Here is a 25,870-nt window from a genome sequence, read left to right on the forward strand (position 1 = left end):
AAAACCCATGTGTTAAGATGCTCCCAGTCAGCCATTTAAATACACTCATCTCCACTAGAGCACTCTGCATGGACAGAAAAATCCTGCCTGTGCTCAAGGAACTTTTAACAGAGGATACTTTGGCTTCTCAGCAGGAGGGAGCTAGGAACAAACTGACATAGTCTAAGTTCTCTTACAAAAACCAAAGCAATGCTACACAAAAGATGCAGCTCTCCCACCTCCCTTTTTCAAAATGGGCCAGAGCAGCCAGGGCTTCCATCTTGCTCCAAATTCATGCCCTCACCTCACAGACAATTCCAGGCTGGCATTACCAGATGCATCCCACGTTCATCGGTGTTACAAGTATTCCTACCAACATCCCACGGGATGATAAGAGGTTTCTTCTGCATCCTCAAGGATGTCACAACAATGCCCAAGCCAGTTTAATGAAGGACAAGCTCAAGAGTGGTGATCAAAGTCTGCACAGGCTTGCCCCCATGGTTTTGAAAGCAGATCTGTCTGCATCTCCAACAGACAGCATCCTGAACAGCCTGAATGGATGGAACCTACAGGAGGCATTGGAGGAAAGAATAATTCATAGTCTTGCTCTGCTGCCAATGGATCTGTGTTTTCTTGTGCCCATACAGCACTCAGTTTTTGTTTTTACAGTAACAGGAGACTTCTGCGCTACATTCAATGGTTCTTGAGGACAGGCAAGGAGCAGAATTTGCTCTCCTCACAGCAATAGTACCACACACCAGAGCACTTGCAATACACAGCTTTCTTCAGAAATACTCATGACTGCATCGCTGACATAACAGCTGGACTCATCCAAAGCTCAGTCCATCACCAGCTGCATTCTCAGGAAGCCACTGACACTTGCTTCGTTACAACATTGCAGTACTAGTCTGGACTCTGCCACTCAATAGATTACACTTGGTGACCAACTGAAGCCCTATAATCAGCTACACAATGGGCAGCAAAATCACAGCTGGAGCTCTAGGCAGGAGCTGACCCTGCTTCGCACTGCCACAATTAAGTCTACTGCTTTCCTTCAGCATGTGACTGTTCCCCAGTCTCAGAGGGGATCAGGGGTCTATCAGCAAGAATACCCAGAGGAGTGGGACAGGAGAATAGCCCAACACAGGATGTCCTGGGCACAACTAGGAGAGGGTAATGAGACACCTGAGACAGGACAGAGGGAGGAATGACAGTGCTATATGTATCTGAAGTCTATACATGTAGCATCTACATATTCAAAGTGATTCCCAGCTAGAAATAAAGTACCATGCACAACCTACCCAGGAAAGCTGATCCACAATATGGAAAACAATATTGTTTTGAACATTGTCTGAACTGCCTGAACCACACCACATATTGCAGACACAAAGAGCATGTCAAAAATGCTGCAAGGTTCTGAAATTGTTCTGGTTCCACAATGTCCACCCCACTAATCAGAATCAATATAAACTTTTGCTCTGGGATATAATCACCCAGCCAAATTGACAGCATTTTACATGCACTCTGTGGAAGTGTAGCTGCTTGCCACAGCATACAGGAGAGTGGCAAGATAAAGCTAAGAAGATTAGTAGAGTAACACACTGGTGAATCAGGTGCAGAGACGGCACTGCTTGTCAGGACCAGGAATAGATTCCTCATCATCTGACTCACACCTGTGCTTTCACAGGAGCGAGCAACCCCCTGCTCTTTACCTACTGCTCTGGTTTAGCTCAGAGATACTGCTCCAGTGTCCTGACTGTTTTAACTGCCTAAGGCTAACAGAGTTTGAGGTTTTAAAGAGATAATAACACTGGAAAGTTTGGCTGAATAAATTACAAGCAATCAGAATGACATGACGCACAGCAGACAGAAATCAAGGGTGATGTGTGGAAGTGGCAATCTTACACCTCCAGAAAAGAACTTCAGCTTTAAACCGATGGAAATAACTTTGCATTCTACATACTTAAATTTCAAAGGTCTCATCTACAATGGAATCAGCTCTGTACTTAGACAACTGCTCTGTTTTTCTGGTCTACAAGTGCAGTCCCACCAGTCTTAGCCTCCAGATGTTACCTTTTCCGTGGAGGGGTCCTGGAACTCTCCCACTCTTTGGCCAGCTCCTAATTCACAACATCCGCAGGTAGACCAGACTGTCTCCAGCAAGTCCAGGGAGTTTCAGATGCCAGTCGTTTTCAGCCCAAGTGCGTGTGACCAACAGCAAATACGGCAACGAGACAGCCTTCCTAAACCAAAAAAGTACATTTTAATCTCAATACAGCACAATGCAATGGAGGTTTTAAACAGTCTTTGAACAAGCTATGTGTATGGATAGCTTAGCTTCAGTACATTAGGTCCTGGAAGACCTGACTTCTTCCAAGCCCCCACACAGCACCTATAGCTGCCCCTTGCCCAGGGCGGCACCCTGACAGCTGCCTCTCCTCGGGTGAGGCTCCGCCCTTCTGCTCTCCACTGTCCTTCTGGATCTCAGCCACAACAAATACACGGGGCAACTTCACTGGAGTCAGTGACCAAAGGTTCACTGCTACCATCTCAACCATGGTCTCAATTAACCCTTGGAGGGTCTGCCAGAGATTGCATTACCTCTGTTTTCCCCGTCAATGTCTCAATTTTTTAAGTAAGCTTCACTGCTGACACATTTCCACCCCTACCCTATCCCTCCTAACATTGCCTGCTTCCCCAATCTATTCTCGTCCTCACTTCTCCAATCAATACACTTTTCTTCTCTCTTCCCCATTCCAGGACCAAGTGTGGACTTCATGTAAGCAGGCCCTTGCCACTGCCACCCACCCAGCGCCCCAGCCTGTTTCTGGGGGCACTGGCACTCATGTCCCTGCTCCAGTATCTGACTGCCTTTCACCTCCATGCTGGGCTCAGGCAGCACAGCTGCATGATACGAGCAAGTGGAACCCACGAGCTGGGGCTCTCCTTCTCTTCAAATGCTGACATTCAGGATGTCACATTCCTGATTTTCACAGAAGTCATGCCTCGAGGTGACAGCTTCAACATGCAAGTATCTAACATCTTATTTACATCAGCCTCACAACCTTACAACCCAAGGGCTTGACTGTATATAGCATTTTCCTGGATTAATTGCATATGAAGAAGTTAAAGCAAGGATATTTATGTGTCAGACTGTGTAACAAATGAGTTCTTCACATTATCCTAATGAATCTCAGCATTTTTGAGCACCAAAATGCAAGAGGAATTCAAGAGACATTTTCCCTAATAAACAAAACAAACTTACACTGTTTTTATTTGAATAACACTGAACCACAAAACCACTTCAATTAAAAATTAAATAACTAAACCTCCCCCAAAAAAATCTTCCCAATGCAATTAATATAGCAATGAATAGCATAAACCCACTAATTAAATCAATGTAATATGGGTATTATTGAGAGACATCTAGCATCTTCTACCTATGCACTGAAGCTTGTGTCTACTTTGGAGTCTTTCTTATCATGAGAAACAGTTGCTATTTTACTAGCTACATATTTCTATATCAGACTGGGAAAGAAATTGTTTGTTGTCTAGCTTTGGTATAAATTGTTGTCACATCAATGTTTCTAAAAATTATTTGCATGTAATCCATTTTCCATATACTCATTTTGCCACAGTTGGATATTTGCCACAGATTTCTACTGAACTATTTATCAGACATATGCAAACAAAATTTCAAAAGGCATTTCCCTAGAATCACAAGAGCACTGAGAATGTTTTTTTACATAGATGTACCTGTCTGTAAGTTGATACGTAAAAGACTGAGGAACAAAATCATACAAAATAAGCAACTGCAACACACTCTCAACTCCTTAATGCAGAAACACGAACATTACAAAAAGCTTTAAGCCAGCCTAACTTTAGAACAACACAGTCCTCCTTTTCCCTGGCACCAGAGGTCAGGCCACCCATGGGGCTTCACCTGGAGCCACACGAAGGAAATAACCAGCCCTCTGAATGCTAGCTAGCTAGCCATGCTACCCTAAAGCCTGCTAGTTTTCAGATGTATCATCATCTCTCACATTTGGCTCACAGCACACAGCTCAGCAGGAAGAAATTCCCTTTTCACAAAACGCTTCATTACTTTGAACTCAAAGTGCCGGAGAAACCATACCTTTGGATACAAATGTATCTACACTTGAAAGAAAACACCCATTGAAGAAAATCTTCATTAGTAAAGACTATGTCCTAATACACGTGAGCAGAGCAGTAGAGCTGAAGAGAAAGATTTGACCTTAAGGCTCACATGATTAATACAAAGCTTAAGCTGTTTAGAAAATGGGATTTGGTTTTTGTTTTGTGTATAAATTGACTTTCTGTGTCAAAATACTAATGATTAAAAATGTGTAATGATTTTAAGAAGGGAAAAATCAAACAAAAAAAAAGTTAGTACTAGTAGTGTGAACATCCACTTGCATACACAAAAATAGTTAAAAACTAAAATCTCAAACTTCCCAGAGCACTTCCTGCTCTGACTGTTCCTCTGACACAGACACCAATATTCCTGGTGTCAGCAGGTTGGGGACTGCACATGAGCATAATCTAGCAGTACTGCTCATAAAATGAGAACACAAACAAAAGCAAACTAAAAGGAAAGCAAATTCCTAACTGGAAAGTGGTTAGTTGTGCACTTCTTCAACTGGCTATTTTAGCATTTACATCCCTTCATCATTTCTACAGTTCTCTACAAAGAAAGCTCAGGTCCATGCAACTAACCGTTGTTAGCTGTGCAACAGAAAAATCAACATTGCTCCATGACTTATCTGAGATTCTCCTGGGAAGCAAGAGCTAAATTTGGAAACAGAAAGTATGTGTCTTCTCAGAAACTTGCCCTGTTTTGGCAGGACTTACCACAGAGGATGATGCAGATTTCCCTTTTAACTGAAGTCCCACCATGTCTCTTGATGAGGACTTCTGAACCTGTTCCTACACTGGTCTGAAATACTGCAGAGAGACACGTAGGACAGTCCCTCATGTCCTGAAATGCAAATGCCTTTTGCTCCTTCTGGAACAACAAAAAACAATTGGAAAACCAATTCTGTAAAACATCAAATTGCAGTTACCCAAGGAAAACAAGTTATTTTAAGGTTATGTGCATCCTTTCCTAGATATATCTAGGTAGGGTCCCTATCACTACTGAAAACTTCTGCGAAAGCCCTGTGAAGCACATTAGACCTCTGGAGTTTCAAATTTCTTCTAAAAACCATGCCACCACCCAACAGCTGAAGAGACTTGGGCAGATGCCTGCATCCCCACACAACTACAGTCTTTGCAAATGCTTTTGCAGCTATTTATTGCCAAAACCAAAAAGGCATTTAAACAACTTCGAAGAGCCTTTATTTTCTGCTGTTGTTATCTTGCAGTATCTTTGAAAAAGAAATTAAACTCAGGTTTCAAACAAACACAAAACTGAATTCCTTCATCTGTCTTCCATTATTAGATTATGACTTTTTCCTCTGTGTACACTCATCCCTGCTTATGTTCCTTCCATTCTGCTTCTACAAAGGCAATTAAAATGAACCAGCTGGATTTACATTCATATTTTCATGAACAACCATGGCTCTCAATATTTTTGGGCCAAGGGGCCACTGTGAGTGTTTTAATACTTCTCACAGCCTGCTATGCATTCTTGTCATCTACCTTTCAACAAAAATCTCTCACCCATTTTCTTAATTTTCATGGTCCCAATGATGAGCTCTGACCTACTTGTTATAAGCTGTTGAACCACCAAAAACTCACAGACTCATTGCAGGGAATGGTTTTTTACTCATACATGCTCACATACCACTCATTATCTGTAAGAGCTCATCTAACTTTGTTGTTGTTGATTTCAGGTTTGTTGAATACTCTTCTCTAAAACTGGAGTCAAATCTGACCCCACAATATGGCAGATTAAGCAGAAGATGACTTAAAAAGGAGCAAGTCTTACAAAACTCCACCTACACTTTCTTTATGAAGCAGTACAGAACCCATGTTATATCATGAAAGCATACTCACTGGCTTTTTGGTAATTGAAGGCAGGGTACTGTTGCCTGGCAACTTATCTGATTACCATTTTTTCACGTATCACATGCACACTTAGATATATTGCATAATAATGTCTTGCTTTTATGCAGCCTAACCCAATGGGGAAAAAAAAGAGGGGGATGGAGGCAAGAAAGCGACCAAAACTCATGTCTTTCTTTTGGAGAAAAAAAAAAAGTACAAGATAGCAGCTCAAAACCAGGTTGAAACATTAGTATTCCTGAATTTCATTCCTGCCTTTCCTGGCTTGCTGAATGTGCTTATACAAGCATTTTACTTTATCTACTTGTCTGCAAAATGACACTAATAATACCAACCTCACAGAGACACTCTGAAAATTCATTAAGAACAGAGAGATTCTCAAATGAAAGACGCAGTGGAAGTGCTGGTGTTAGCACTTACAGCTTTTTAGTACTCCAAACGTTAGCGTAGCAAATGTTCATCATTGTCATGACATTGTCCAGTCCTTGTTTCTCAAACCAAGGAAACTACATTTCTGGCATCAGAATGGGACACTTTCCCACTTTCTATGTCTGATATGTAGCTGGGGAAAGAAAAAATGAAACAAAAAACCTGCTCCCACTGCCCCACACAAGAGGCAGCATACCCCAACTTGGAGCAACTGTCTAAGAGAAGGACCTGGATTCTAGAAGTTGACCTTTCGTACATCCACAATTTAATAAGACAACATAATATAACATAATGAATTACTTTCTTTCTATATGCACCTTAGCTCAGGAAATGGCTTAGCTGCCCAGGGCAGTCCTAATACCATGCTAACCTCTGTCAGCTCAAGTGCCGAGGCTGATCGTTTGGAAAGTATCTCCACGGTAAAGTATTAAGCAGCAAAGGAAAACCAAGCTGAGTATTGCTAAGGAATCATTACATTACCCTCACAGCAGCTCTTCTGTCCCTAGTAAGACATTCAAGCATTTTTATAAACTGTGCCCTACATCGTGAAGCTCCAGTACAAGTCCACTACCAATTAAAAGCTTAATTGTGAGGCATGCCTTGGAAAGAACTGCTGGATCAAAATAAACCAAATCACATGGTACCTACCATACCACTAGGGGAAACTATACACATCTTAAAAATGCCAGAAATTACAAAAATAGGTAACTCTTCTTCTACAACTTACTGGAAGCATCCTTACCATAAGCCTCTGCTGACACAAAACACAAAGAAAATACGTGGCTCAAAGCGTCTCATGGGTTAAGCCAGTCCAGCTTTGCTAGGTCATTTAGTGGGAGAGGAAACACACAAGTATACCACTATCATCAGGAACACTGCTGCAAGCAGAGAGGAATGACTACCTAGAGCTCTGCATAGACACAGCCCCAGCCAAGATTTCTCAATCCAGAGTAGCCTGGTGGAGCCAAATGAGTTAGATCATCATCCGTGCATGTATTCTGGATGAAAGAGATAAATACAAAACAGACTCCCCAACCCCAGAAGGTACTTAGCAGTACACACAGCACTGTGCCAGAGCTACCCATACTAAAGAGAGAGCTCCTCCCCTTCAGAAGTACTTCATCATGCTCCCAGCAGCATCATGAAAACAGGACAGAGAAGTGCTCCACAGGAGTTCTTCATACAGGCTACCTCCAATAAACGGCACACCTAAGAGCAAAGATCCAGCAAGGAAGAAGTGAAACAGCAGCTTTGTCACGCTATGCTATCAACACTCACCTAGTGACTACTAATGCTTGGATCTTATGCAATGAAAGCAAGACAGCATTTGTGGTAGGGAAGATTCCCCCCGTCATTTAATCCAGCTTTGACAGAAGCATGTGAGGGCGGGGGAGTTTTGAAATAAGGTTGTGGACTCTTGTGCACTGACACCAATAAAAATCCAGAACAAAAGAAAGGGTAACATAAAACATTTTCCTCTTTTATGCAGTGATTAGACACCTCTGATCTAGTAACTGATAGGTATGCTCATTCAGATATGCCTACGAACAGATCTCTGAAGAAGCCTAGCTTTCATTTCACCTCTGAGGGCACGTTACCGAGCAGCATGCACCTGCAAAGCCCTTTACACTCATTTCAGCTGGACTGCAAGGTGCATGAGCTCTGGCTCACAGTAGACATTATTGGGTGTATCATTTACAACCAGGAATGTAGTGCTCTGACTAACCAGAAAGAAAGCCTTGTTCTGAATTGGCACAGATGTTGGTAATCTGCTCCTGCAGAGCCAAAGCCTTTGCCCAGTCTGGCTTGCTTTCAAGGCTTTTTGTAGTCGCCTTCACAGCCACCTTACCTAGGAACTCAGGAACCATCTGAATACTCCTGCCTCACATATCATAACAGAAATGTGAAAAGCAGACCAGTTTGTTTCTGACGTAAGCGGCTAACCAGCCCTCTGCTCCCTCACCCAGTCTGTACTGAGCCTGCAGAGCTAAAGCAAGCAGTCTGGTCAGGTGATAAAGCCACCAGAGAATATTAAAACACATACAGGAAGTAGATCTGAGAAGGGATCCTTTACAAACCTGTACCAAGCAAGCCACAAGCCAGTAATACCTTTTATGTTGGAAAACATTAGCTAACTGGATGATGAAACTTCTTTCAAAAGAAGCAAGGGTATATACCATACTTCTTCATCTTTCACATCAAGCAAATTTTGCTTTGAAACACAACTCCCACTTGTATTGTTCAATTTAATTTCTTTCACTCCAGAAATAACCCAGAACACCACTGGACACTGCCTCATCTGCAGCTATACAGGAACACGCAGGACAGAAGTGACCACATACAAGTTTGCTGGAGTGCCATTTCCCCACCTGCAGGACATGTCACTGGCATCTGAAAGCTTAACAGGGTACTGCAACTGCTATGGAAGTAGGAAGTGCTTCCTGCAAAAGGATGGTGAGGAGTGGGAATAAAGGCTTTTCCTACCTCCTGCTGGCAAACAATTTCTTTAAGTAATTGACCCATTTTCTAGAGAATAATTAGCCCTAAGGAATGAAGCACTGCTGCCCTTTAATTAGCATTGTTGTTAGTTCTCCTCTTACCATGTAATAGCCGGCTGTCTGAGACTGAAAAAAAGAAACAAAACAACACAACAACTTAATTTTATTTTCTTAAACATGGCATTTGTTGAAGGCAATCCAGAAACAAAGAATCCTAAGGTACAATTTGCAACAATAAAATTTTCCATTACATCTATAATTTCACCATCAGAACAAGGTCTCCTCCACACCACCACTCTTTAAGACTCATCAATGTATTTTCTCCTCTTTAAAAGCTTTTTCAGGATGCTTTCCAATCATCTTCCACAAGAAAAAACTTTCTGTTGTCAGACAGCTTAACAGAGAGGACTCTTTTGCCTAAAACCTAGTCAAATCTCCTGCAGATCATTTTATTAAAATGTCATGCAGTTTCTTGCAACACAGCTCAACAACTTGGATAAGGACAGAAGTTCTTTAGTCTAAGGAGAGTAGATGTGCATGCCACGAACAAGGAGCACAAGAAAGCACACAACAACCAGTGAGGCAACTCCAAAACTCGCAAAGGACTCTTCAAACAAGTCTCACAGAGATGACACTTAGTGACCGATCCCATGCTGTGGAAAAAAGAGAAACCTACAAAGCCTGGTCCCAGACTCTGCTTTAAGTATGATTCTGAGGATACAAACAAGACTTGCTATCAAAGCATGTGATGATAGCAAAAAGTTGGGGGTTCCTCCCCCCGCCCCCCGCAAGAGGAAGAGTGCCGTCTCCTCTCTTCCCCCTTATTCCCCCCTCCATACCTTCTTCTTCCTGGCATGCTCATTCCCCAATTGCAGTTCATTTCTAACACTTTGGAGGGAGGCAAAAATTAAATTCACCTGACTAACGACGCCCTGAGAAGAACCACCCCTCCTGGACACAATGCAGTGCCTGCCAGCAGCCCTGAAACACCTGATCCAAGGACAGATACTGTCTTAACCAAGCCGACAGGTATTAAAAGTACATTTACAATGCTGGAAAACAACTCCTCTCCCCCTTGCTTGATGTGTGGCAATAAGTAGATCCACAAATTACAAGAGCAAAGGGATCCCTACATCTTCACTCCCTAGAACATCTCCAAGATGCTGAATAAAGTAAAGATTGCAAAAAGGTATCTTAAAAGACTCCACATGCTGTCGAGTTCATCACCTTATCCAAAAACCTCTTCCTGCCTTACACTCTGAGCCAGAAATCTGCATCTCCCTTCAAGGTTAAATTTGCCTTGCACTGTTTGGCACCACATAACATTATGACACTGTCAGCAAAACTGCCGAGTCCCCACTACCAGGTACCATTTCCACATGAATGCAGAGATCTAAGTTACCCTCAACCCACACATCTGTGTTATCCGTACCTCTTGTTTTAGACCCCTTTTACCATTTCTGTAAACTGCCACGGGGTCCTGCCATAAGAATTCCAAGGTTTGACCTCTCCAAGGAAGCAGCTTCTTTTCTGCCTCCACCATCAGCCTCCAGTAGAGTGGGAACAGCAATACTGACCAAGGCTACGGACATGCTGCCAGAGCCTCAGCAAGAAGTTATGCAGCAACAAGCAGTATTACCTCAACTTCTGCTTGTCCCTCCTTTTCCTTTCCACCAGACTACACTACATACTCTTTCAATATTCCTGTGATCAGAGGATCTCAGGATGTTTCACATTGAATCAGCTGCTTCTAGCACTTTTGCTGAGCTTTGTCTAGGAAGGTCCTAGAGCTACTCGTTAAACCAAACAATTTCAAGCCTTGTGATTCAATTTGACAATGACCTGTGAAATGCCATTTTCTCGTACCTCTTCTACAAACAGGGAGACACTCATGTTCTTCAGCAGCAGCCTCAACAGAGAAGTATGAAATTCTCAGATATACACACCAAGAGCATATATGCCTCAGGGAGAAAATACCTACTTTAAAATTTACTGAAAAACCTTAATTTATCCACAGTAGCAAGCTGCTGTCATCTAGCATAGGAAAACTGACATTTCTCCTTGGAAGAAGTCATACCTTCTCACTGAGACAAGGTGCTGGGATTCAAGAAGGACCTTCAGGATTTCTCATGAACACAAGAGTATCTTAAGGATTTCCTACAGTTTTCCTCAGTACTGGCTGAAAGAGCCTACAGGCATTATGGACCCCATGTCAATAAGTCTTTCTTCTCTGTTTCCTAACAACTTATGGTAATTTTTGTTTTCATTACTTCCTATTTACCACCAAACAGTAGCTAGCCCCATTTCTAACAGATGTAGTACATATATTAATGCATTTGTGCTCCTGAAAACCACAGAACGGAGCTCTCTGGGCAATATGTTCTTCCTGCAAATCCCCAATGCACACAGCTCTTGGAGATGTTACCGCCTTGCCTGTGAAAAAAATCAGATCCTGCAGGGACTGCTTTTTTCCTCAGAAATAAGAGAAAACAGGAAAAACCTGTCAAATAAACAATGCCAGAGAACAATACAAAGTATTTCATGTAATGGAGTTTTACTGCATCTGTTGTATAATTATGAGGCTTAAGAAGTTTGTACATCCCCAGCAGTTTTGGATCAGCAATGTGAAATGCTGTCTAGGAAGTCCCAGTAACAGCCTAGCTTAAGATGAACAGGACAGGGCAGCCTCCCTGGCATCACTGCTCCTAAGCATCCCAGAAACAATTTGCAAAACCTTAGAGTAAATGAGTGAATGGAGGACAGAAGGAATCAGATTTTCCATTTGTAAAAATTCAGCTATTCTGAATATTTTTCCATACCAAAAATGGAACAAGAACAAACATCTTGAGACTAATTAAAATTAAAAAAAAAAAAAAAATAGAAAAGAAAAAGTTCCCATTTTCAACTGACTATAGTATCTGTATCCCTGACATCTGGCTTTACACACAGAATTCACAAGGTTGCAGAAAAGTCACTGAACTGACCAGAGCTAGCCCCCACCTCCTAGTTGTGCTCTGCAAACGCTGTGCTCATTCAGAGCTATTTCCCCTTGCCTTGGAATAAAGTTTTAGAGAAATCAATACAATAACATGTTTCGAGACATTTCTCTCTTTTTGTGAAGAAGAAAAAAAAAAAAAAAAAAAAAAAAAAAAAAAAAAAAGGACGCTGTCCAGTGAAAAGTACCTCCGATCTCAACAACCTTTCCACCATGCTTTCTCAGAGCCCCGAAAACTTCGCAGCCGGGGTCGGGAGTTCCCGAGCAAAGCCCCCTCGACACCCACCGCGCTGCGGCCCCGAGGAGCGGCGGGGGACGGCGGGGCCCGGCCTGCGGGGGCTGCGCCGCTCCCCAGGAGAGGGCGACACACCGGTGTCCGGCGGCCCCGCGGGGCCCGTCGCTGGCGGGGAAGCCGCCGCTCCGCCGCCCGCCTTTGTCTCGTTCCGTCCGGCACCCGCCCGGGGCGGCACGGCCCCGGCGCCGCCAGAAAGCGAAACCAACGGCGCCGGGCGCCATCCCCGCCCTCCGCCCCGGGCAGCGCATCCCCCGCGCCGCTCGGCTGCGGGGAGGCCGCCGCGGGCCGCGCGCACCCCCGGCGGGGCGGCCGTGAGGGCAGCGGCCGCGGGCAGCTCCCGGTGCCGCCGCTCGGCCCCCCCCGCCCGGCCGCGGCTCGCGTCCTCACCGGTGTCCATGGGTGCCCCGCGGCCGGCGGGAGGTGAAGTGTGCCACTGACACTCGCCCGTAGTATGGATGCGGTTTCAATCTGCACATGCTCGCTCCCGACAGCCAGCCTGCCCCGCCACCTTCCCTTAACTCTTTCCGCACTGCCTCGCACTGCCTCCCCCGCCCGCGGCGCCGGCCCCGCGTCCTCCCGCCGGCCTGCAGCCGCTTCCCTCGGCCCGCGGTCGGGGGGCCGGCCCGGCGAGCCCTCCCCGGGCCATCGCGGGGCACCGAGCCTGAAGGCGGCGGGGGAGCCCCCGGGGAGGGACCTGCTTCCCCCGGAGAACAGCACCCTGCCGGTGCGGGCCGGTGTGCGCTCAGGTGAGCGTCGGGAACACCCTGCCCTAAAAGGTCCCCAAAACGCCTGGAGTGTTGGCTCCGGCCGGGAGCACGATGTGACACAGTGCGCCTAGGCTGGTGAGCCTGTAGTACCAGTTCTTCATGTTTACTCATCCAAAGAAACCCGTAACGAAAACAAATAAACACACACACCCCATCAGCTGAGGGATGTAACCCCCATATGCCTGTCGTTGGATCTGGACGCCGACAGGACATCCCTGCAGTGCAGGAAATCAAACGCAGCTATCAAAGGAAGTATTTGTCTGCAGCTTCAGTATTAAAACATAATCTCTGAAAAAATGTGGTTTTCCACCCAGAAGGACCTCTCCAGATTCAGAAAACTGCCCGAGGAAGAGTAGTAAGAAAACAAATTTGAAGCATAGGTAGTAAAAATAAATCGAAATCCTTTCTCTGGCTGCATTAACTCTTCGGCAGCACAAGAACACAGGAAAAAAAATGCTTTTCTTTAGCCTGAGGAATCAGGAGAGTGCAGTCCTGAACCAGGGCTTGCGAGGAAACAAATTCCCCCTCCATATACCTCTGGCTTCCCTCTAAAAAAATGGAGGTGACAGCAGCTCACTGCAGTTAAGTGTAACTGATCAGTGCCTTATAGTCTTCAGACAAAAGTGAGCGAGGTTTTTAGTTCTGCCCGTTTCCGGAGAGAGACATTAGCATATTCTGGGATAAAATGGTAACCTGAAGTGACACAAACGCAGAAATGGCAATTGAACTTGAGCCCAGAGACCTGTCTTTAACCAGCACCCCGCTTTTCCTAATGGGTTACTGACTTCGGGCTCTTGTCTGATCTTCCCAGGCCTCTGATGCAGTCCACATTTTCTTTCTCACAGGCACAAGGATTGTTGGTCTCTCCTACCTTCTATAGTACCAGAAATGATGAGCTAATGCTTTTAGCAGAATAAGGATGTTTTTATGACCTTTCTTTAATGACTCAGCATTTCTGATTTCAATAATAAATAGTCCCAGTAATGAGGCAACATCGGATCTGTGCAGGCCCCGAAGCGATTACAATGAAGGATTCTCAAGATGTCTGGCGGCAGTGACTCTGTTAAAGGCAGGTGTTCTCTGGAGAGGCTGCTCCTTCAGCCCCAGCGCTGCAGGGCCAGCACACGCCGAAGCCGTGCTTAGATAGCTCTGCCCAGCCCGGGAGTGCCCGCGCTGCTGCCTGGCGTTCCCTCGGCGCTCGCCCGGGGAGCTCTGTGTACAAACCTCTGTAGCTGCTCGAGGATGCCACAATGCAGCAAACCAGCCTGTCACCGAGTCACCTGATTGCACAATCTCACTGTGAGAGCTGGAGATGCAGAAAGATGGAGCGTTTTAAAGGGGAAATGGAGAATAATGCACAGCTAGCCCTACCTTATAAAGCGAGCTGTGCAAGCCAGGGCAGCGCTGCGTGTGCTGGTGACCTCAAGCTGGATGAAAAAAAACCAACAACTGTTTTGTATAAATTTCCACAGAGCTGAGAAGGAAAATGGTAAAATAGCTAAGGCATCTTTGATGTTCTTAGAAGCGCCTTTAAAATACCATATCCAATTAGGCAGTTGGAGAAGACAGCAGCTTGAAGCAGTGCTTATGCATTTATTGTGAAATAGCATCCTTTAGAAAGCACTGAGGACCATGCTAGAGATATAGTCAAGAGAGCATGAGAGAGATCATTTCACAGTATGAGACAGCATGAATGTTTCACAGCATGAGAAGAGAGAATGCCTTACAGGGAGCAGAGGAAAGGTCAAAGAGAAAGGAAGAAGAGAGCTGAAAGATACTCACCTACGAGAAGGAGAAATCAACAGCCAAAGATGGATCAGAAAAAAATGAGAAGCATGTGTAGGAAATACATAAATCTGTATTCTCCTGTCTAGTCACATCATGCAGAGGGAGAAAGGAGGAGGTAAGGATAAAGGAGAGGGCTCCCAGATTGAGAAGAAAGGAAGGAGGAGGCAGTGAAGCGGGGTGAGGGGAATGAAGACACTGTACTGTGTTGAGGGGACAGGCGGGAGGGAGAAATGTCAGAGCGAGCACCTGATGGTGGTGCTGTACACCTGAGAGCTTGTTCAGCTCTCCCTAGCTGCATTACCTGGTCCAGAAGAGCTGTTTTAATTCTGTTCAGCCTTTTTTCTTTCAGCCTGAGCTAGTAAAGGAAGAGGAAAAAAAAAAAAAAAAAAAAAAAAAAGTTGAGATTATAATAAAGTGAAAGTGGGAGTAGGGTGAAGACTGGGGACAAAGGCAAGTCAATTTCTAGAACTGCCCTTTTGTCAGGAAGCTTAAGCTCTCCAAGGCCTGGTGCTGGGAGTGAGCACCATTCTCTGCAGAGCATCCAGGCTTGTGCGCAGGAAGCTGGGTTTGAGATGAAAAGAGTTTGTGCTGACATAAGGGTTCCCTAGTCTCTCTGTAGCCACTTGTAAACAGGCACAGGGAATGCAGCTGATCTTATTAATGGTCTCATAATCCCTTCATGTGTGTGTTGCCTTTTTCTGAAATAGCATAGGTCATATATAATACCCGATCGAGTTCCTATATGCGTGCCCAAAACCATTTCAGATGTTTCTGTACAAGCCTGTCTGGTTCTGGAAGGGTTTCTTCATTTGGGTCCACCGTAACACCTGACTGCATGAAAACATCTTGGAAAGTGGCATAATCATATTTGTTTGCTGCTGTACTCCTGTATCTGAACATGGTAAGGAGTGCAGTGCAGCAATATCCAAGCTGATTTCCTCACTCATCCATTCTGTGACAGGCAGAGCTTAATCCCTCACTGTAATTTGTGTTTTATTTATTGCATGTTGTTACATTGGGAAAAAAAAAAAATTACTTCTATCTTCAGGAGCACCTTAATGTGGTCATTACACTGGTATCTGTGTACATCACAAATATCACTGCCACTGTAGTCATTCCCAGTGAGGTAAGATCTTGTTCTACAGATTGGGCTTTGAAGTTCAGACACATTTCAGTTAAAAAGAATCCTAAATCTGAGATTCATAGCATCTCTCTTTCCCTAGAGAATTTAGTTTTATATGGCTCCTTATATTTAAATTTCAGTTTAACCCCGTAGATGCTCATCCCTTCTGTAAATCCAGTCCTGGTCTTGAAAAAGAAGCACCTGAAAATTAGTCTTACCTGTTTAGTCCAAGTGGGTTGTCTGACATTGCTTAGGAACTAATGAGGAATGGGGTCCCTATTTCCAGAGCAGGGTATAAAAACTGGGCTTATTAAGTCACCCTTAACCTTATTTCTTGATTCACTTTCTACATGCTAATGGGTTCTGCAGCAAATGAAATGAGAATCTCACCTTACAACACTCCCCATTCTCTACACAGCCCAGCCAGTGCTTCAAAGGAAACACCTATCATGAAAAACTTCATCACAATTGTTTAAAACCTGTCACGATGGAGTCAGGGTTTTCCCTTCCCTAGGGAAGTTTGTCTTTTTCTGTCCTGTTTTTCTGAGGAGGTCCCACAATTGGAAATTGGGAATTTCATCTCCCTTTGTGTATAGAATAAAGAGTAGATGCAATGTTTTTATTTAATAACACCCCTCCCCCACCCACCCCCCCCCCAATGGATGCACATCCAAAACATGGGCCTCTCTGACAGGAAACTGAGGAACAGAGAGGAATATTTAGGCTTGAGAGGAAATTAAAGAAAGAACTATTTTTTTTTTTTTTTCCCCAAAGGGGCCCCAGCCACTGTGGTGACAAATGTTATTCAAATACCTGAGGTAGGAAATGGATTTTGAATAATAGCACAAGTCATGTACTGTTTCAAATCAGCTTATATAGGTCTTCATGCAATACTACGGAAATTGCTTTCTTTGTCTCTTTTTCCTTATGGTGCAGGTAGGAAAAATATAAGCTATGGATTTGGGGAGTTTTTTGGAAGAAAACATGAAGGAAATTTTCAAACATGGTTCCTCCAAGCTGGAGGAGACTCCCTGGAGTGATGACTCCTCTCTTTCTTTTGCTTGTGTCACAGTCTTGGTTTTTTTCTGTGGCTCAGACCCTGGCCTCATATTCATCACTCCTGAGAAAGTACTCAATTCACAAAGGGATAGAGGCAGAGGTTGAGTCCACAACAGTTCTTAACTTATCTCTGCACAAAATTGAAGCCACTTAAACATTTATTCTTCTAATGGTGGCTGTGCCAGTCTCTGTAGTAAGGTGCTGTCCTTGGGATCAGCTTCAAAATGTTGAAGGCTAGACAGCAATCTCCACGGAAGCTAGAGCTGTTTTTGAAAACTCTAGTCTTTCTCTCTGGGACTGCTGAAATAATTTCCTTACTCAGAACATTTTCTTTTCTTTAGATATAGATCATAATAGTAAAGCTTACATTAGTATTTAGCTTTTCTTTCCTTCAAAGCATTTTTCTGTAATAGATACCTGCCATGCCTTTTGGCTTAGTAAGAGCTTGGCTCTGAAACTAAACACTGCAAATAGGAAATATTTACTCCTAAAAGATATGACCAAAGCACCATGCAGCAAAGCATTTCCCTGTTTAGGAAAGCTCTCTCCATGGCTGTTCCTATTCAAGGTATCCATGGGAAAAGATGCTAGTAAGACATTATTTCATAGTGTTAAAGCTTGTGAGTTTCCTCTGGGATGTTCAGGGATCACCTCTTTGGACTCACAGAAAAATACCTCAGCAGAGATCTAGTGTCCTCCACTACTTTCTGCCACCTTTGCCTTCATGTGCATTAGATGCCAGACGGGTTCTTTGGAACAGAGCAGCCTGAGGTTTCTAAAACGAGCAGCAGGCAAGATTTACCTGAGGTGTGACTGATGTCCGACTTAGTTAGACTTTATTTGCTTTAATTTTTAATGAAAATAAGTAAAAAGAATCCTTCTAGATTCTAGAAGAATGGTTTCTAGTCTAGATTCGAGGACAGAAGTAAATATATACATGGAAATTACAGAACCTAAAGGATTTGGCGGCAACCCTATTTTCTCTTATTTTGCCAGGTTCAGCAGAATGCAAACCTAGTTTTGGGGAGAGGCAAGCCACTTTAAAAACCTGCACATGTCCAGTCCAACTTGATCCACTGATCTGTTTTGGGGGATGTGTTTCCCATTAAAAATGGCAGGAGACTGGAAGCTTGGAGGCTTGGGTTGTACTCACAGACTGCTTCAGGCCTTCCCAGTGCCCTCAAATTCACCTCTCCGCTTTTCTCTTTCCCCAGCTGTAAAAGGGAACACATTTCCTTTGCTAGAAGGCTTTGAGACAAGCCAATGGAAAACAGGATAAGTGAAGAGGTGTTACATTTCAAGAGTTTCTAGAATGGCAAACAACTTGATGCTAGCATTTCACTGACACATCTTGTAACTCTGAACTAGCTAAGCAACTGAGACAGAGAAGAGAGATCACACATCATTTACCTAAAATGCTCTTGAATGTCAGTGACAGAGATGGGATAATTATAATAAATAATTATTTTTCATGAAGTGTCTCTGTTACATATTATACTGCAAAATATAACTGAAACACTAAATATTTTTGGAGCAGTAGTTCTTATTTATACGATGCGACATGTGCAAAGTGCTCTGATCAACAGTAAAATGACAAGTGTCTGCTCCAAGTCACTTACAATACATTTCTCAAACATCAGTCAAGTAGTGATAACAAAACAGAGATAAGAGGGGAATGGATAAGGGGAAGTGATGGAAAAAACAAAGGTTACATTATAAAAACAAAGATAAATGAAGATGTTGGGAGAAATTACATATTAGGAATTAAACTGAAAAAATGTTCCTCTGAGATTTGAAACGATGTGGAGAGTGGATCTGTCAAAGGAATACATAAAACAATTCAGAGATAAAAATCATGGTTTGGCTCTCTACTTTTGTGTTTCAGATATCCACAATGAGCTGCCCAAGAACAGTCCACAGGACAGGAGCTTTTTGAATAACAAAAACTTCTGAGATGAGGCCAGGTTACATAGTGCATGTCACAGCCAAGGACATTTCTAGACAGAGGAACAAAAAAAGGAGAAAAGAAGTCACCCAGCCAATTGTATTTCCTTTGTATTATGCTAATTCACCTGAAAAAGAACCATATACTGGAATATCTAAGAGAGTAAATCAGTAATTTTACAATTCTCTAGTTTCCATCATCAGTTATCTTGGCAACGTAAATTCATCTTGTTATCATTAAATTGTAGCACTTAAAGGTCCAAGCAGAGAGAAAATTGCATGTTTATCTACTGCTTGTTGACATAACCATAATAATAAATAAATATATAGCTCTTCTGCAATGGAATGGATTTCAGGGATTACTATCACCTAGAATGACCTCTTAGCTATCATAGACCATTAATTTTCATGGATATATTCCAGTATTAAAAGCTACAACTCATTCTTGACAATTTGCAGCTGGCTGTAGACCAATAAAAAAAGTCTAATTTTGATGAAGACATAAGGAGATGAAGAATTCACCACATTAGCTTGTTCTAGTGGTTAATCATTTTCTGCGTCTCATTCTTCACTTGAATTTGTCTGGCTTAATAGTTCCTCCACTCAGTCCTCAGTACAACTTAGTCTGCTCAGAGCCCTTTCCTGCTAGTATTTTATGCCTCCAACAGTACCAATTCATTAATCAAGACATAAATCAAGTCATCTCCTTTACAGTAAGTCAGACAGGCTGAGCACTGAAAGGTTTCTACAATAAGGCATTTTCCTTAAATCCTGAATGATTACTAAGCTCCCCTTGCACCTTCCCCAGCTTTTCAGCAACCTTTGAAAATAAATATCCTGCATATGATTAGTTTAATGAGTGCCACAAAGGGCAGAACAGCAACCTCGTTCTGGTACTCACTATTCCCATGTTTATGCATTCAAGGATTGGTTTCACACTTTTTGCCACAGTATCTCACTGGAGTGAAATGGCTCCATACTCTGATGATCCTGATCCTTTTCAGAGTGCTGTTTTTTCCAGGGCAGAGTTTCTGATTACACCTCTCCTAACCTCCTATCTGGTTCCCACATGCATAATTTTGCATTTGGCTGTAGTAAAAGGCTTTTTGCTTGAGCATGAAGGTGATCCTTCCTGCCCTATATAAATGCTTTTCCCTAATCATTGCCATTCCACCAGGCTTCCCAATACCTGCATATTTTATCATCAGTGAGTTTCTATTTACTTCTAGGGCAACGATGGAAACACTGAATGGCACTGAATTTAAAATTCATCCTAATGCTTCCATGGCTTTTGCAAAGCACAGGTGACATGACTGCTTTTTTTTTAACTACGTCCAGCAGACAAACCTGGCCAGACTGTTTTTCTTGTGCTTCAACCATCCTGCATCCTGTGTATTTCTCAGACAATGAGTCATCCTGTGTTGCTCCTGATCCTGATTCAGTGACAAAACAATATAAGAAATAGAATCAAGCAGGATTCACAACCTGTACATGTATTCACTCTTGTCCAGTCAGGAATTTCTGTTGGTTACTATGTTATGTCTTCATAGAACTTCAGGAGATAGGGCTAGAAAGAACATTGGGAGCATCTCTAGTCATCTTCTTGCTCATGGCAGGGGTGCTTAAAATGTTCTTCCCCCCCCCTTTTTTTTTTAATTTACTTTTCAATCAAGATTATTTTGATTCTGGAAAATACATCTCTTGATTTTCTTTGTCAAAGGATTCTCTATCAGTTAATATTTTTCCCACAAACTGCTGCTAGCCTTGCTAGGGCACATCTCTGTGATTATTGACTTTGCCTTTTTTTTTTTTTTTTTTTTAAATTGCCATAGAACAGACGCTCCTGTAGTATTCTGCTACTTCCTTGCTGTTAGAGGATTTATGAAATGTTAGTATCAGCAGGGTAGAGATCAGCTAAATAAGCTGTATTAGTATGCCCATGTAAGCCATCCAGACCTGCTGATTTTAAAATATTTACCTCCAGTACATACTTTACATTCCTCTTGGTCACTAACAGAGTGGAAAATTTTTCATCAGCCCATGTGATACAAGTGCATCATCTTTCTTCTTTTCAAATACAGAACAGAAATATGTCTGGAAAATTTGCTTTCTCTGCAACTTTATAATTTCCTCATCTGCATCAAGCAGCAGCATGTACCCTTGTTAAGACTTCTGTTATTCTTAATATAATCTTGACTAATTTTATTGTCTTAAAGCCTGCCAGCCAATGATTTTTGTCTGTTGTTTTTTTTATTCTGTCTATTTTTATATTATGTAACTTCCAATTTATATTGGTTGCTAAATTCTTCCCATTTTATCTATTTGCTTTGTATGCTTTTTATTTTCTAACTATGCCTTCACTTCATACATTGATCCAGGATGGCATTTCAAACAATATTGTTCTCTATTATGCTTACAAAATGGGGACTTTTTTTAAAAGCCAGTGACTCTTACACGGCTTTCAGTTATCTGCCATATATTTCTGTCTGAGTTTCTCTTCATCAGCTTTAATGTGTTTTGTCCTATTCTCTAGTCTGATTCAGTGATCTCTGAGAGACTCTTCTTCTTCTACAATGGTATCTTTTGTTTTGTTATTATTTAGTTCATTAAGCCATTATGCATTAAAGCACCTCTGGGTCTGAGTTACTAATAATTTCAAAATACTGGGACATTGTACCTAAGAGAGCATAGCCTCTTTTTGCACACTCTTTCTTATACTAGTTTTTCACTTTTTCATTGGAAACAAACTAAACCAAGTAATTTTACTGTATAAATTATTGCAGCCATTTTCAGGATGCTGGTTCAATTAAATTTCTTCTTAGCAATAAATACAGGAATGACTGTATTTAGAATTAACATCAATTAATATTATTCTTAACAATCAATATATGAGTTATACAACAGTTTAACTCGCAAACCTTTTGCAGTCTTCACTGAATACAGTTGCTGATATTTCACTGTTACCTTATTTCTGTTGTGTCACTTTCAGAATGCATTACATAGGAATATTTTTCCCATTCAACTGGATAGCCTCAGACCTAAAGAAATTTGAAGTTCATCACACAGGACTGAAGAATATCCAGAAGCTTAGACAAGCAGCCACCTAATCTCATCATGTATTTCAGCTGCCATATATGTGTGTATAATGAAGAACACATTAAAGGGATGCACAAGGATGTTACTGCACTATATTAAAAGTAGCTCTTTCCTTCCTCTGTTTTCAGATCCTGTCACTGTCCTGGTAGCAGTCCCACAGTAAACACATGAGCCCAACAAATGTCAGTGGATCAGGTAGGGAGGGAGCTAAATGCTCCCAAATCTTTTTGATAACTAAGAGTCAGATGAAAAAGACTGTCTCTCTACAGATATGCTAAATAAATAACTACTTCATTAAATATTCATCTATATCTTACACAGCAAAGCTCCCCATCAATAGGTATGGCCTCAGCATAGATTGTGTATGGATGGCCATAATATTGTCTAAAGAGTAAATCTTCATTTTGGAAAGTTATCAAGAAGATTTTTTCATAAAGAATTTAATGAGATAAAGTAAATACATAATCGTGTAGAATGTTTAGTTCACGATATGTCTAAATGAAATTAGATTTTCTGTCATAATGTAACTTAAAATTATTGAATCTTTTACAGTGACTATGAATGCCTGCTTAGCAATATTCCATCCAGAGATCTACAGAATTTTCTGTTCCAGAAGAGACCAGAAATTATGTTCTAGATACCAAATCCTAGATCCTGCCAAGCTCTGTTATTATTAGTAAAACTGATGCTGGTCATTAGAAATCATCCTCAGAAATATAAGCACAGAACCAGATCAAGTGAGCTGAATGTAAGCAAAGGTCCTGCTGCACCTTTGAGGTCAGCTGTAAAAGTCATCTGCACAATTAGTTGTGACTCTTTATCTATGGACTGATCCAAGTCTTATCAGTACAGCTGCAATTCTCTGCTTATTCAGTCGTGAGAACTGGACACTTCTGCATGGTGGTGCACTCCATCCTAAGGAGACTAATTGAGTTTCTCTATCCTCACTCATGATAGATGGAGCCAAATGAGTAGTTCAGGCTCATTTCTTGACTCCTGGGTAGCTTAAGTCAGGCAAAATAATTGCAGACTGATGGTCAAACTAGGAATATTCTGTTTCATAAGATCCTGTCAAACTACATGAGACAGATCCTAAGCTGGTCTAATGAGAGTCAGAAGGAAGCCCAAATTAGGCTCTGATTCATAAGTAAATCTCACTTTTATAATCTGACCTCTATCACACCTGTGCCACCAAATGCTTTCAAAAGTTTCTTTTCCGTAGTTGTCTTTGCAAATGAGAACTAAATGACTTCTTTTATATCCTTCCAAAGGAAAAATACAAGCTAATAGAAGGGAAATTTGAGAGTAGAAGTGTCAGGACTGAATGTCACTTCTTCAGAAAAAAAATCCATAGTTGCTTTTTGGTTCAAAGCCATTTTAAATTTTGTTGTAACATTGGGCATGCTATTAAGGAGAAATATTCTATTATACGTTAACACAGCCAAAGATGAAATCAGTTTATAAAATCCATTTGGAGTCAGCCACATTTTCAGTAGGCTTTTTTCTTAAGGGATGTCTATCCTAATACAAGCAATTAAGGGTTCTTTATTAGCCCATCTCAGAGGTACAGACTTCACCATCAATTGATGTTCTTCTCAACTCCCCTAATAAGACCAGAGGACAAAGAAATAGTACATCATCCCCCAATAAGCTGTTTCTCTAGCATAATCCCATGCATGAGCCAAAACTAAGTGTATTGCACTGACTGTAAAACATTTCTGTGCTCATAATTCTGTGAACATTTAGCTGCTACTTATTTGCAAACATCACTGCACTGTGAGTAAAACTTGGATAAACTAGGAAATCACAAACCCTACTGCCATAGTCAGACTGTGGTGTTCCTTGCTTTTCCCTTACACTTCAACAGGTCTCTACAACCTTACCCCAATTTTTACAGTTCCTGTGTTCTCACTGCCCTTGCTCCGTGATCAGGATAAGGAAAAAAGACCAAAGCTCATTACCTAGTGCGCATCTCAGCAGCAAAATTAACACTTTCTGGCAAAGCATCTTCACTAGACTTGTGCTGATTATCTTTTTTTAGGGCATTTTTGGCATAGGAGAGCACTGTTTTCTGGAATATCCAAGAAGTTGTGTTTAGAGTTAACCTTAGAAACATCTAAAACTGATGTGTACACAGCCAGTGAAAAGATGCAGGTAGACATGTCAATGTCCAAGCTGCCCCCACGTGCTGACAGCAGGCCTGTAACCCCAGCTGGCAACCCCAAGGTGCAGCAAGCACTGCTGGGTTTCCTGTGTCCCTTTGTCGTGACCCATGAATATCAAACACTTTGACATCCAACTCCTTTCTTTCCGAGAGAGTAAAAAAATGGTGCTGCTGTGTTCCCTGAGGCTGGCAGAGAGTCGTATGAAAATTAGAGCAACTGGATACACCCTGCGTTGTGCACAAGCAAATTAGGCATTCCCAGGGAACACTACAACAAGTAACCCTATAGTTCACTGTTTGTGTTCATCTCCTCCCACCTGCTGGATGAAAGAAGGAGAGAAAATTATCTGCAGATTTTTTTTTTCTTTTAAGTGTCTGAACAGCTCTCTGTGGTTCTTGTCCATGCTAGGTATTTGGGTATCCAAAGATAATAATTTTTAAAAGTACATGTTACCAGCCTGAGTAATAAATACAAACTCTGTCACTGACAGGAACTAATACGGATTTCTCCATGACACTTAATAATTTCCAACAATCTTACCTGGAAGCAACCTCTACCAACTAGCCCTTATTCAGACTCCATAGCTGGCTAAGCACATGGTCTTTTAGCTCTGTTATCTGAGGAAAACATAATAGTTCTGCAGAGCTATCTGCATCCTCATGGAGCAGGAGGTCAAGGGATACTTCATAGGGGCACCCATTGATTTTGAAAAACCAAAACATGCTGGAATCGGCTCAACAAATTTCAGTCCCTGACTCCAGCACTTTAGGGGCACTGAGATCTGAAAAATGAAGATTTGCTGGATATTATATTACAGGATCAATCCAATTTATAGTGACTCAGATTTGCAGCCTTAGGTTTATATCAACAAAGCTTTTTGAGGAAAGGTTTTTTCCCAGGTTGCTTTATACTTACCTGCAAGTTGGAGTGTGTCATATGACAGTGGAGTTTTTCCTTTAAAATAGACACCAAAGCCATTTCAAGAAGGGGTTCTTTTGTTCACTCTGAAAGATAAAAAGACTTCCTTTAAAGAATGTGAACACATGGGTTGCACAACTTCACAATGTACAGAAAACTACAGAATTCTATATAACCACAAAATATTAGAATTCAAAGCAAACCTATTTTGGCTCATCATACAGTCTTCATTATTGCAAATAATGTTGTCATTGGGAATAAGTTTGTAAGATGGAAATTAGGTCAAAGTTTCAAGGATTGTAAGTGAAACAGATTGTAACATGCTTTCCTGAAAGGCTGGGGGAAAACAAACAAACAAACAAACAAACAAACAAACAAACAAACAAACAAACACCTTTGCCTTGTCATTCTATGTACCCTGAGACTGCTCCATGAAAGAGACTTGAATTTAGGGACTACGCTGTAGGGTGAAGAAAGTATATGTAATAGTATTAAAAAGGACCAAGTGCAAACCTACATGTTGGTAGGTTTATCATTAGTCAATGGCATTTATGGTGAGCAGAGCTGCTTGTGTCATCTGGTATATTTTTTTATTCTAGTGAGGTAAGGTACATGAGTCTTGATGCTTTGTGCAAGTTATTTTCCTAAGGTTGGTTTAATTTCTCGAGTGTCACTTTTACTCATACAGAGTGGCTCAGGGTTAACATACAGGACTACTTTCCACTTGGAGGAAAAAAAAAAAAAAAAAAAAAAAATCCACAGAACGAGTCTTGAACTGCATTGGGCT

General features: G+C 42.0%; 1 protein-coding gene across 4 annotated transcripts in view; it reads right to left on the reverse strand.

Moving 5' to 3' along the window:
- TMEM229B (transmembrane protein 229B) overlaps positions 1-12,746 on the reverse strand; it is a 33,625-nt gene extending 20,879 nt beyond the window's left edge. The window contains exons 1-2 of one of the 4 annotated variants that reach the window (XM_040068444.2): positions 12,611-12,746; positions 2,053-2,222 (exon numbers count right to left, since the gene is read on the reverse strand). The gene's annotated coding sequence lies outside the window, so the exon portion shown is untranslated. Of the gene's footprint in view, positions 1-2,052; positions 2,223-4,851; positions 4,983-9,772; positions 9,792-12,610 lie in introns of those variants that run through there. The other 3 variants (XM_040068446.2, XM_040068448.2, XM_040068445.2) reach the window with 3 other exon arrangements.
- Between the last annotated feature and the right edge of the window lie 13,124 nt (positions 12,747-25,870).

The sequence above is a fragment of the Hirundo rustica genome, chromosome 6 (assembly GCF_015227805.2).
Source record: "Hirundo rustica isolate bHirRus1 chromosome 6, bHirRus1.pri.v3, whole genome shotgun sequence".
Lineage (NCBI taxonomy): Eukaryota > Metazoa > Chordata > Aves > Passeriformes > Hirundinidae > Hirundo > Hirundo rustica.